Below are 13,020 nucleotides of genomic sequence, written 5' to 3'. Positions count from 1 at the left end.
ATCTTGTAATTTCCCTACTTAGGGACTAATAAAGGATTATCTTATTTGATCTAACCGACATTGCACAAAGTAGAGTTAATAGTTATCAATCAGGAGATCGACATCAATGCTTTTTAGTAACACAGGCACACACACACACACGCGCGCACACACACACACACACACACACGCACACACACACACACACACAGCAAAAGAACAGCAGAGCTGATGGAGAGGTTGTTTAAGGTCATTGCCAGAAGCACAACTCACTTCAATGAGATACTTCAAAAGAGGGAATTGATTTAAAAGAAAATCCCAGCTTGTCACAGAGACACACACAGAGACACAAACAGAGACACACACACACACACACAGAGACACACACACGGCTGCTGATTATATCGTAACAGTGCAGAAAGAAAAAGGACAAAAATAACGCTGAGCTGTCGCGAAGGCAGCGGGGATGGCTCCCACACACACACTGCTGGTATATTTTTTTCTAGCATCTTGCCAAAAAACCTCCATTTATCTCCCTCATAAACAAAAGGGCCACACATTGGCACTGAATGACACACACACACACACACACACACACACACACACACAAGACTGGAAATGGGAGACGCTGCTCGGCTCCGGCTGTCATCTCGCTGCAGAGGTGACCGGGTTTGCTGGGAACACTTTGCTGCAGTAAATGACACGCTGGTGTCCGCCTCTTCAGTTCATACATCCACCCGTATGTCTGCCTCTACACACACACCCATTTAACCATTAACATTGCACGCACACACACACACACACACACACACACCAGCAAAAGTTATCCACAAGAATCAATGCCAAACGCATCTCTTTCAATGCAGCGCGAGAGTAATCTCCCCGTCGTTACACCCTATATACTATAATCTATAATTAGTGCACTGTGGCATTGTGTGTGTTCTATTGTGCGACTGAAAACACAAGTCTGCTCTAATTATACACACAGACACACAACCTCTGTTTTACCTCGGGGGCAGCGAAGGTCAGCGCCGTAAGTGTAATGCCACCCAAACACTGCTGAGAATGAGCCGCGAGGGCCGGGCTTCCTTGAATTGTGTGAGTCAAAATGAAAAAGGGTTTCAAGAGGTCATTTTGTAGGAGAGAAAAACAAAACAGTCAGCAGCAACTGTTCCTCATTTGTCTTCTGAGGAGCTCGGAGGCGACCTGGCAGCGCCATTAAGATGTGCCTTCTGCTCGGCGGCGATAACGCGGCCGGTGTCGGATGGTAAGATCACCGGAGACAGAACATTGCACGAGTAATTGGATCAAGTCCTTTTTCCACATTTGAGTGGGAGTGAAGGGGAGAGGAAGTAAGGGAGGAGGGAGACAAATAGAGCACAGGTGGGAGGCCTCTGTACTGATTATAGGTGGCACTGATTGACAGCAGGAAAATGTATTTTTTTTTTTTTGTAACGCTCATAGATGTCAAACCTGCACCTGCAGCCGTGGGCGAAGCGACCGCAAATCTATAGCCCGGGGTTTTTTACGACGATGGCGTTATAAAAAAATACCAATTTTCACTCTAGTCCCAGTGTGAGTGAAAGAAAAAATAGGGTTTTGTGTTTATAAGCTCAAAATAAAGAAGGAAAATGTGTCAGAGGTGATAGCGAAGGTCGTGTTATTGTTTCGTGCACGTGTAAGTTTATTTTTCCGCTCTTCTCGTCACGACCGAAATGTACATTTACAGAGTTCAGAGAGTTCACAGAGTGACGGACGGCGCTGCATCCGAGACGAGCAGGAAGTGAACACTGTTTACTTGCTGCTCCTGCAGCTGGCACACACACTAAAAGATTCACGCTTCATCAACCGTTTCATCTGTTGAATGCATTGAGATCTTAAACGATCTGGAACCAGCGAGACCGGCACGCTTCACTGGCGAGCGACAAACTGGGTCAGTAGCACTGAGAGCGCCGGAGTTCAGTGCTTTAAGGGTTAATGTTACATCTGATAATCATCCAATCGCCGCATGCCGCTCAAAACAATTCATAAAAAAAAGGACTCAGCATTCTGATTTCTTCCTATATATAGTTTTAATTTTGCAGGTGGAAGTAAATCTTTCGTTCTTTTTTTGTTGTTGTTTGTTTGGTCGCACCGCCGCCGCTTTCACTCTCGGGACAAGTTCCACAGTCGCACAGCCGCGAGGAGGAAACCTGACGCTTTTCCACAAGAAACAAAGCGTCGCTGCACTGAGAGAGCGCCGAGGTATTCTGACATGAAAAGTGAAGCAAGCTGGCTGGCCGGCCGCCACGCATTCCCCGCCTGTCCGGACGAGGCCTACTCGCCCAGTTTCCAGCCAAGTCAGCGCTCCAGCCCTCCTCTCACACTCACACACAGCAGCATCACAGGTAGAGAAGATAATTACAAGATACGGCATGCTCTCTCTTCCTCACACGGAGGCAGATTGTACCTGCTGTTTCCTAAAGTCTCTTATTCTCTGTGCCTCTGCTCCTCGCTGGGGGTGTCTGGGTAGCGGCGGCCGGGACACAGCATCTGACGGACGAGAGGGCAAAAAGAAACCCAGCGTTAGAGGACGGGGTGACCCACAAAACTGCATGCAAGACAACAGAAAGGGCAAAGCGAACCCATCCCTGACCCGCTCCCTCTTCTCTTACCATCCATCCCCTCCGCCTCCCATGACACCGGATCATTTCCCCCCCCTTTTCCACCCCAAGGTCGCGTCCGGGAAGATGGGGAAAAACAACGAGCGGATGTGTCTCTGAATGAATGAATGAATGAACGCCATGTGTGGAGAAACAACGCCGCGTGATTCACCTTTTCTGGTTATAACAAGCAAAATAAACTGGAAGCATCGCGTGCGACAACCGCCGATATTGACGCTCACTGGAGCCTGAATTGGTTTGAAAAAATCACAACAATAAAAGCCAAGTAGAGACACGCCATGTTTTTTTTTTTTTTTTTAAATCACACTAACAAAGAAAGTCTGGGTCATAGCTCCAGTGTGTTGAAACCTTTTTTTGTATTTTACAGATACAATCTGAAGTTCATGTGGAAGTCTTCTTCTCAGAAACCCTAAAGCCGAACAAACGCGTCGTTAATGTTTCCTTGTTTTAATGTTTCACTCGTACAGACCACGAGGTTAAACTTTTACAGCAGCTGGATCCTCATTCTAGATTAATTAAATAGTTTAACAGAAGCGAGTCACTACCTCCCAAATTGTGATTGCTGGTCATTTCTTGTCACATAAGACTGAACATAGAGTCTCATATTGATTGTCTACTAGCTACTGAATGCTTAAATGTCATCAGCCACTCGATAGGTGTGTTTATTTGCTTGCCGAGTGAAGAACATCTACCGGCGACGTGCGTATTTTTTAACCAGCATTTGGCTGTGATGAGTTTGCACCCTGTCGATGCGATAAAACCAGAAACGTAAAGTTATTTTACAACCGATTGAGCAAGAACACCGTCATCAGCTTCGATCGGTAGAGACGATAATGGCTGCAGCTATGACACCAGAAATATTCTAGATCTGCTTTTTTCTTCTTAAATCACAGAATAGATGTTGGTGTACTTTATCTTTGATCATGCAACAGCAAAAACTAAAAGTCAGCAGCGCCGGCACACAATTTATATATTTTTTTACAGGTAATAGTGACAGAATTAGCGATCGGTCGTGCAGGTTTGGGTGCATCGGGCTTCCAGAAAGTCGAGTAAACCACAAAACCCACAAGTGAAGGTTCAAAGGTCACGACCTCTGCATGTGCAGAGACAGTGCCCCGGGCCGGCGGTACCATCTGCCTACAGTTAAAAACAAAGCGGCCGCCATGCCAAGATGTGAACCCAGCGATACGGTAAACAAATATACAACGGCCACAAACACCCAGTGACACGCAATGCACGCACACAAACAGACACACACATATACTCTGAGGCCAGTAAACTTCCTGTTTTTCACCCTCCTCCCCGAGGTTGAGATGCTCTATCAGGGCGTGCCACAAAAACAACCGCTTCAGTTGGCGAGAGAGTCAGAGATGTTTGCAAAAATGTTTTATATCATATAACAGAGATGAGCCTCGGGGGGTCCACCCCCAAGAAAATGGGCATCTAAAAGCATTTGGCGTCGCCTCCACAAACAACTACAGTAAAAAAAAAAACCCACGTGGGAGGATGACCGGTTCCAGGAACTGCGCTGATCCGCACAGAGATAACATCTCGGGCCAGAGACAGTCAATGTTTAACTCACCAACCCGAAGGGATTCAGCTCAAAAGCATCACATGATCCACAGCATGCATGCGTGTGAGTGTGAGAGTGTATATGTGCGTGCGTGTGTGTGCGCTACACAGTGGTTTTAGGAGAAATTGAGAGACAGAGCACTCACTATGGGCCGGTTTCAGAGATGACGTTTTTTTGCCGGAGGGCCTCGCCCCAAAGTTGGCTCTGCAGTCTAACGTCAATGGGTTTTTGGTCTGATGCCGAATCTGCGATTTAATAATAGATTGTAAAAATTGACCGTGACACACACACACATCTCGAGATGGATTTCTTGGAACCCTGAAATTTGGGTTTATTGCTCACCATTAGGTCAGTTTTCGTAACTTTTCATGAAAGAGAAGAAAGAAAAAAAAAATCCAAATGTCAAACCACAGTATTCTTCTATTTCAGCAGCAACGCATAAAAATAGCTTCTTGTGAGAAGTCCGCTGATCTTTTACAGAAGTGCGTCTGATCCGAAGTCAGTTCAACATGATTTCACACAACTCGCCGCAACTAGATTGAGTTCAAAGAAAGAGTTTGTGTATTTTTAAAGTTACATATTAGAGAATTCAGTGGAGAATGAATGAAGCCGCCTTAAAAAGCTTCTCTTGGTGAGTATTTATTTTTTTAAAAAGCGAATAAATCCTCCCAGATTTGAGACGCACAGGAGCACACGATCTACAAGAACGTATCGGTCCCTCTGGAGGCTCTTCATTTTTCCGGCGTCTCTTGTTGGAACGTGAACAAGGACAACAGGTGTTTTTAAAATGACTATTTCCAGCACAACGCACACAGCAGTGGACGATGACGTCGGCTGCGAGTGAGAAAGAAACGCAGATAATCCACTCTCCCCTCCCTAAATTGTTGTCCGTCTTATCATGACGCAAACACCCGAGTGAGAATCTGCTTTGATATGACTTTCTCCGCTCCCTCACACACACACACACACACACACACACACACACACTCCCTTCCTCCCCTCCACCCATCCTCTGGTACAGGAATGTGAGGAATGCCCAATCCTAATAAGTCTCTCCCTCACCCAGACTCCTATCTCATCGGTCATGAGAGGAGGAGGAGGAGGAGGAGGAGGAGGGGAAGCCGGCTTTCACTCCTCACCGGTCTTATAAAAATATCCTCAACTCTCCTCCAACCTCTCGGGCCGTGAACCGTGAAGGTCAGCCGAGCGCTCCTTTCGTAAACAGGTGGTTTCATCGTTGCGCAACAGAACCGAGGGCGTTTTCCGCCTTTTTCGCAGCAACCGAGCGACGACTTGACTCCCCCACGAGGGCCTGAAAAAAACGTGAGCGAATACAAGCCAGGGGTGGGGGGGGGGCTCCACTTCCTTTACAGAGGAATGGAAACAGGTGTCAACAACAACAACAACCTGCTGAACACGCCTCCGAGAAATGCGCTGACCGCTCCTCTGGAGCTCGTCCAAACAAACGCCACGTCGGTAAACGACTTAATGACGCGACGAGGAATGCGCATTTCAAGCGCGCCCTAAAAAAAATTAAAAAAAACCCTAAAGGAGTGCGGTCTGAAGGGCCGTTCGCCGTCATCACCGCCTCCCCCGTAGACAAAAGAGCACTGTCCATTTCTAAAAAACACAATACACACACCCACTCCTTAGCACAGTGGGATGTTTATTACTCCTCCTCCTCTTCCTCCTCCTCCTCCTCCTCTCCGGGTTTTCACCGTCATCAAAGCCGAGTTCGGCGTATGTCATATGGCGTCCTTCAATCAATGCACGTCTGTGGTGTGTGTGTCTCTCACCCACTCCTTTCTCCCTCCCACTTGTCTCGCTTTTCTCAGCACTTGCTGCCGTCTCTATTTTTAGGTGCCATTGTGAGGCGGCCCTTAGGTGGGTGGAGTGCGTTTGTGCGCTCACAAAAGTTCCCCCTCGGACGCTGTAAATCAGTTACCTGCTACTGTCTGACTGAGCAAAAGTCCGTCTGAAAGCCTGGAGGCACAGCAACGCTGATCACTCAGACACACACACACAGAGAGACACACACAAAGCTCTCACACTAGTTAGAGACAGACACAGTGTGATGCAGTTGACCGACATCAGTCATGTGTTATACAGCTTCAAAGAGGTAAAGGAATACAAGAAAAGTGAGAAAGTCAGTCCAGACTTGACTTAATAACTTCCCGACACACACGGTTCAGGATAAATGTGAGTCTCTAAACTTGTTGTGCACTAGTCGAGCCAGAATGAAGAGGAAGTCGGCGCTAAAGAAGACACAAAATGCTTCCCAGCTCCTCAGATCCACATGTTCTCAAAGGTTTGCAGACCTCATGTAACAGAGCGTGACAGAGAAATAATAAATTCACTATTACCATCAGTCCAAATGCTCTCTGCACTGCAATCCTCCTGCATATTGTGCAGACAAGAGCGTTACACATCAACATGTTTGTGTAGTTGAATGTGTCGTTTTCAGTGACGGGTTAGAGGTGAATGCACCGCCGCCGCTGCATGTATGCAACATGCACGTCATCGGCATGCATGCAACTGAATGGAGACGTCACAGGGGTCGATGCGTGCCCGTCACAGAATGAGAGTGTGTGTGTGTGTGTGTAGGTCAGAGGTTGCAGACAGGGACATGCCTGTTTTGTTGCCCTCCCAGGTTAGAGAAGAGAGGCTGGTGATAGAGGATGCGCAAAAAAACAAAAAAACGCTCCTGCATCTGGGCGGAGACGCCGAACAACAACCACAGGTGTCGTACCAAAAAGAGTTTGTGTTTGATTTTCAGAAGATTATGAATGAAACACTAAAACCTTCTCTTTGTTTTTCCCCAATGTTAATTTATTAGCTTCTCCTTTTCATCTCTCTCTCAGCTCGGATGCAAAACATAAGATGAACACATTTTGACTAAAAAAATAAACTATTAAAAGACTTTATTTGGAACATCTGTTGCCTGTTTGAAATGTGATTTTCCGTTCTGTCATCGTGCCATCAGTAATAGAAACAGGCAGTGGCTTTTAAAAAACAAACAAACATAACTTTCAAATGCATGAAGTAGGTTACACCTGTTGCAAAAATGATTTTGCAACCATTTTTATGCATTAAGAGGCAATAATATGAAAAGTAAACTAACATCTGTCTTCCTTCATACCTTTAACAAACCCAGAAAACCTTCACTGCTCACTCAGGGACATCAGATGTGACGCCCGACACGATCAGATGTCTTGCATGAAGATGTTTGACAGATAACGGAGCGCAATGACGCCGATGATATATTAAATGTAATCGTTTTCCTTCTATATGAGATTTAATCAGATTTAGGGAGCGGGCAGAAAACAACTTAGTTGCATTAATCGTGACCGAATTCCCAGACATGTCGTCCCGTATGACAAGAAAAACTGACAGACGGCAACATGAAACACACTCTCCTACACTCACTGATGATATGCAGCCTCTGGACGAAGGACAAGAACTTTAAATCTAGTTCAAAAAGACGGCAACATGGTGGTGCTGCAGCAGATGCGACGCAGATGTGCGATACAAAAATGAAGCCAAGCGACAGACGTCTCCGTGCAGGCGGCGCTGCGCCTCTGATCCCAGATCAGCTGTAATCTCTCAACACCGTCCCAGTAACCTCAACATGCGTGTGAAGTTCTCTTAAATGTGAAATCAGAAGACGTGCTCATCTGCTCGCACCTCGTTTCACTCGCCGATATCTGATCATCTGTCATGTCGATAATATAAACAACAACATCAGCATTTGATGGAAGCTCATTTTGAAGAAAAGAGAGGCTACAAACGGGACGATTGCTCCCTTAAACGTCCTTTTTATCATTTCAAAAAAAGGGAGCCGTGATGTTACCGTGCAGACTCCCTTACAACCTCTGTTTTTATATTCCACTGTCTCTCTCGCCCTCCCTCTGCGTTCATTACGTCTCTCTCTCTTTCTCCTGCTGTCTTCCCAGCATTCCTCGGCAGGTCCCGGCCTGCTGAGCGGCACGGTGAAGAATTCCAGCGGGCTTGTTCTCAGCTCACCGTCAAGTCACATTCGTTGCTGGGGCAAAAAAAATGTAAAACATCCACTCCGAGTACAGTTTTCATAGTGTTTTTTACAAGTGAACGTTGCCTGTTCTCCTCGGTCTGCAGGTGAGACAAACGTTATCACGCAAAACCAGCACACAAATTGTAAAAAGGCAGCTTGCACTTGCGCGCACACACACAGACTCTTTGAGAGGATGTTACGCAACCTTTCACCGTGACAAGGGGGTGAACTTTAAAAAAGTACAACAGCAGGAAGTGTGAAGGAGTGTGACACAGGGACAGGAGAGAACATAATGGGATAGTCACACACACACACACAATTTCACAATTCAGGTTGCAAAAGTGGGTCTCTCTGGAGGGGGGAGGCACGTAGGCGGTTTCATATGAATGTGTTGTTATAGTAGCATCCTCTCTGATGCTGCTCGGTAGCTCAATAATGGAGCCTTTCAGAGCTGCAGCAGTATTTCAACACAGCAGGCAATCAGTGAGACCGAACACCCCCCCCAACCTCCACAAAAAAATATAAAAAAGGCAGGGAGAATACTCGTCAGCGCGTCCAGACACTTTGCATCCAATCCTTCTCCATATTAAAGCCACTTTTTCCGCGTTCCCTGAACATTTAGCCTATTTAGTTTTGTACAAAATGCATCGTGCAGGTTTTAAGAAAAGGTCGGAGACATTAAGGTATTGACCTCAATCCTCCCTCAGCGAGCTTCATGCATGTGAACGCCTTAAAAAAAATTGAAAGTCAGCATTTTTTGTTTTTTTTTCCCCTCACCATCACCTCGCAGTCATTGTTTCATTTGAAATGCAACCCGGTCAGGGGAGTCGAGCCAAAGCTAAGAGCACCGTATCGCTGTCCAAATACTTGCAGCGCCGCCACCTGAAGTGTCTGGTGACGCACCAATATCATGTTTTATTATCCACCTTCTTGCTCTCAGATGAACCTCGTCATTTCACCCCGCCGAGACCAAAAAACACATTTTTTTTCCTCCTTCTCCGCTTGCGGTCGCTCCACCTTTTCCCTTTTCTCCCCCAGCGTCCTTCGGGCAGCTCGATCCTGCACCACAACGACCCATCAGAGGCCTCCCACTGAAAGTGACCTCACTCCACGGCGCCGCTCAACCCGGTGCGACGCGCGACGCGGACGTCACCGCGGTTTGCAAAACTTCTTCTTTTTGAGCCGCCTTATTTTTTTCGAATCCAGCCGTTATTTTGGCCTCTGGTTGCTTTATGGGACTCAACGTCGGTTGTAGGAGTAAATAGCTGCCTTGTTGGCGGATGTCTGACGGCGTGACGTCAGCTCGTCTCTTATCAGTGTTCTCCAATTTGACCTCAGACGCGGCTGCCGGCGCGGCGAAAAAAAAGGGAGCAGCCAGAAGATCTTCCTCATGTCAACCAAAACCAAATAAATGAACATCCAAACAGAGGAAATCCTCCTCTCCTTCTGTCGCCCGTCGGCTCCAACGGTGACAGAGGCGATGCCTTTTTGGAGTTCTGTATTGTTGATTCATCTTGAAGGTTATGTGCGTGTCTGTGTGTGTGCGTTTTAGGCTTGCAAACAATGAAAAATTGTCAGACAGGGTCTCACATGACATTAAATACTCTTTGACACTTGTTACACGTTCAATAGAATAGTGGTGGTCGATATAGATAAAGTATAAAGTGCATTTATGTTACGATTACTGCTTTATTTAATTATTGTTATCTCTTATATTGTTCAAATTGTGTCAGTTGTTGGTTTTGTCCATCAAACACTTTGTCATTTTTTTAAACAGTGCTACATAAAGTTATTAGTAATACTGGAGAAATAAAAACTAAGAGGCTGTTTGTTTGATGGATAAAACCACCAGAATGAGTGCTTGTCCTTACAGATAGAAACCCAACTTTATTGCTCAGCAATTTGTAACTTTGCTCGCAACGTCCGACAACAAATGGGTAGCAGCCTCTGGGGGAGAAACGCTAGACAATAAACACACAATCAGCAACCTTCAGGCTAAGTGCTGCTGAACGCATCCTGCAAAGCTTGTACAAACACACAACAAGCGTCCCCTACACACGGCTATGTATTAGAAGGTGACATGCGGCTGGCATGGACCCAGGGTGTTTGCCCAGAAAGAAGGTGGCCGGGTCCGCCAGACGAGCCAAGACCTGAATCCAAATTACAAGGAAGTAGCCTAACTGTTGAGTCACCCCCCTATCTGTCAGATACACGCGTTAAAGCCACGCTCGCCAGCAACACTTAAAAGATTAAACACTTCTTTTTTTTTTAAAGACACACTGTGACCAAACTATCTCAAGTGACTCCATAACTGTTGATTCATGGAGAGGGTTGTTTTTTTTTATGAATCAGCTCGAGTTGCACATCAGGAGGCTCACGTAACCCGAAGCAGCAGCTGAACGCCGCCACCAAAAAAAGAAAAGAAGTATTTCAATCTGTGCTGTTTTCTGTCTGCGAATGAAATGAAACCCAAAAGGTTAATATGGACACAGCAGAAAAAGAAAAAGAAAAGCTGATTCAATGAATCACACGCCAAAAGTTTCAGATCCCCTTTATAGGGCTCTTGCTGCTCGTCCATTTCCCAACAATAAAAAAACAGGCCCAGTGGTGACACCGTTCACAGTAAAGAGTGTGTGCCTCAAACTACTTCTAGGTTTATAGATCAGTGTGTCTCTGACATGGACACCACTGCAAAGGGGGGGAGGAGGAGGATGGTCACTGAAGAAGAGCAAGGAGGATCTCGTGACAACTTGTGAGGGGATGCATAATATGGAACACACAAACTTGACTGTTATGCAACCAACACTACAGCAAAGCAACACGTTTGGAGGCTCGTGGCATGTGACAAAGCTGTCTAAAATAGCCCAAAATGAGTACTTCTGTATCTGCAATTAACACTTTCTCTTCCAGCCCCCCCCCTCCCCCCCCCCAAAAAAAAGGCACCACCACTGATAAAGTTCAAGCAGTTCGTTTGAGGCGTAATCCCGGAACGCTGCGCTCTGTTCTCGCGTGGAGGGGAGCGCCGACCAAACTCGGTTGAGAAAAATAACACATTTGTCGTTGTCTCGGTTTGCAGCCGAAGGGAAGGGCTCCCTTGGCCATTTCTATAGCATAGTCAAATCCACGGGGTTTCCCGGTGTATTCGGCATACGTTTTAAGACGGGAAAAGCCCTTGAAATTCATAATAAATTGCTCCTCGTAAACTGTGGTCGTTAACGTCGCCCCGTCTTAATTTGTGAACGTTGCTTTTATGAATTTGTTTCGCATTGGCAATAACGGACGAAACGACAGTATATTGTACATAAATTCAATTAATAATTTAAATTAATGCTTTTTGTTATTTTCCAGAGGCAGACAGGGTAACGTGAATGCTTTAAAAAAAAAACTACATGGATATCTTTAGCGTTGAGACTTTAAATTGACAGATTTATGAACGGAGTTTGGCGTGAGGTCGTCGCTCGGCAAGGGAAAAAAGTATGAAGCTAAAATTCTGTCCCATTTAAAAAAAATTTAAAAAGTGTGGACTCACCTTTCTGGTCACTCTCTGGTGAGAGGGGTCGGTGAAGAGAGGAGCGGACGACCGACACAGCTGAAAGTTAATGGTGCTGTTGTGTCCTCTTAGCGGATTCACGCGCGTGTCTCTCCCTCTCTGTACCTCCTCGCGCACGACAACAGATCTCGCAGGTGGACGGGAGCGCGCGCGGTCCCTCTTCCTGTTTGTTTCAGAAGGTGAATCACCGCCGCGGCTGCTTCTTTTTCTCCTCCGCCGGCTCTCCCTCCGCCACCGCCGTCAAGCCTGCGCGAGTGACTGGAGAGAGGAAAAATAGGACTTCCGCTGAAATATTTCAAAATAAAACTGATGACATTGTGGGACTCAACGCCTTGATTAAAGGAGGGGAAAAGTCCATAATTGTTTTTTTCTTCTTTTTTTCTCATCATTGTTGTTGCACTTTTTTTTGCAGATTTTTGTACTCAACAGAAATGAACATAAACAAAACGACAACAACAAATAAATGAACTAAAAAATAAATCAAAATAATAAAAAATAAATAAAACCCCTTTGATTCCAGTACTAGTTACTAGTAACTTGCTACAAAAGTAACTAGTTACAGTAATTATTTACTTTTTAATCTATTTTTTAAAAAGTAACGAATTAAAAAAGTAACTAATTACAAAAGTAACGAATTAAAAAAGTAACGTTACAAAAGTAACTAATTACAAAAGTAACGAATTAAAAAGTAACTAGTTACAAAAGTAACGAATTAAAAAAGTAACTAATTACAAAAGTAACGAATTAAAAAAGTAACTAGTTACAAAAGTAACTAATTACAAAAGTAACTAATTGAAAAGTAACTAGTTACAAAAGTAACGCATTAAAAAAGTAACTAATTAAAAAGTAACTAGTTACAAAAGTAACGAATTAAAAAAGTAACTAATTACAAAAGTAACAAATTAAATTAGTAACTAGTTACAAGAGTAACTAATTAAAAAAGGTAATTAGTTACAAAAGTAGCTAGTTGCTGGTAGCACTAACTAGTTATTAGTAACAAGTAACTAAGTTACTTTATAAATGGCACTATCAGAGCTCACATATCTCTACCACAACCCAACACAAAGACACAAAGTCATGACCTTTTTAAATTAGTTCTTTATTTGTATATATTTATTTATTCAACTCAGTTTGATTTTTTCTTTCTTTTTTTTCATCAATGTTATTGCACTTTGGTATTTTTGTACTTAACAGAAATGAACATAAACAACAACAACAATGACAA

General features: G+C 44.8%; 1 protein-coding gene across 1 annotated transcript in view; it reads right to left on the bottom strand.

Annotated features, from left to right (window-relative positions):
- Positions 1 to 12,033, bottom strand: part of pik3cb (phosphatidylinositol-4,5-bisphosphate 3-kinase, catalytic subunit beta) — a 43,528-nt gene extending 31,495 nt beyond the window's left edge. The window contains exons 1-2 of the mRNA XM_068584990.1: positions 11,775 to 12,033; positions 2,429 to 2,511 (exon numbers count right to left, since the gene is read on the bottom strand). The gene's annotated coding sequence lies outside the window, so the exon portion shown is untranslated. The remainder of the gene's footprint in view (positions 1 to 2,428; positions 2,512 to 11,774) is intronic.
- Positions 12,034 to 13,020: the final 987 nt, after the last annotated feature.

This window comes from Clinocottus analis, unplaced genomic scaffold (assembly GCF_023055335.1).
Source record: "Clinocottus analis isolate CAN_PGR_092001 unplaced genomic scaffold, fCliAna1.0.p SCAF_2, whole genome shotgun sequence".
Taxonomy (NCBI): Eukaryota; Metazoa; Chordata; class Actinopteri; order Perciformes; family Cottidae; genus Clinocottus; species Clinocottus analis.
This window is presented reverse-complemented; position numbering and strand designations above follow the sequence as displayed.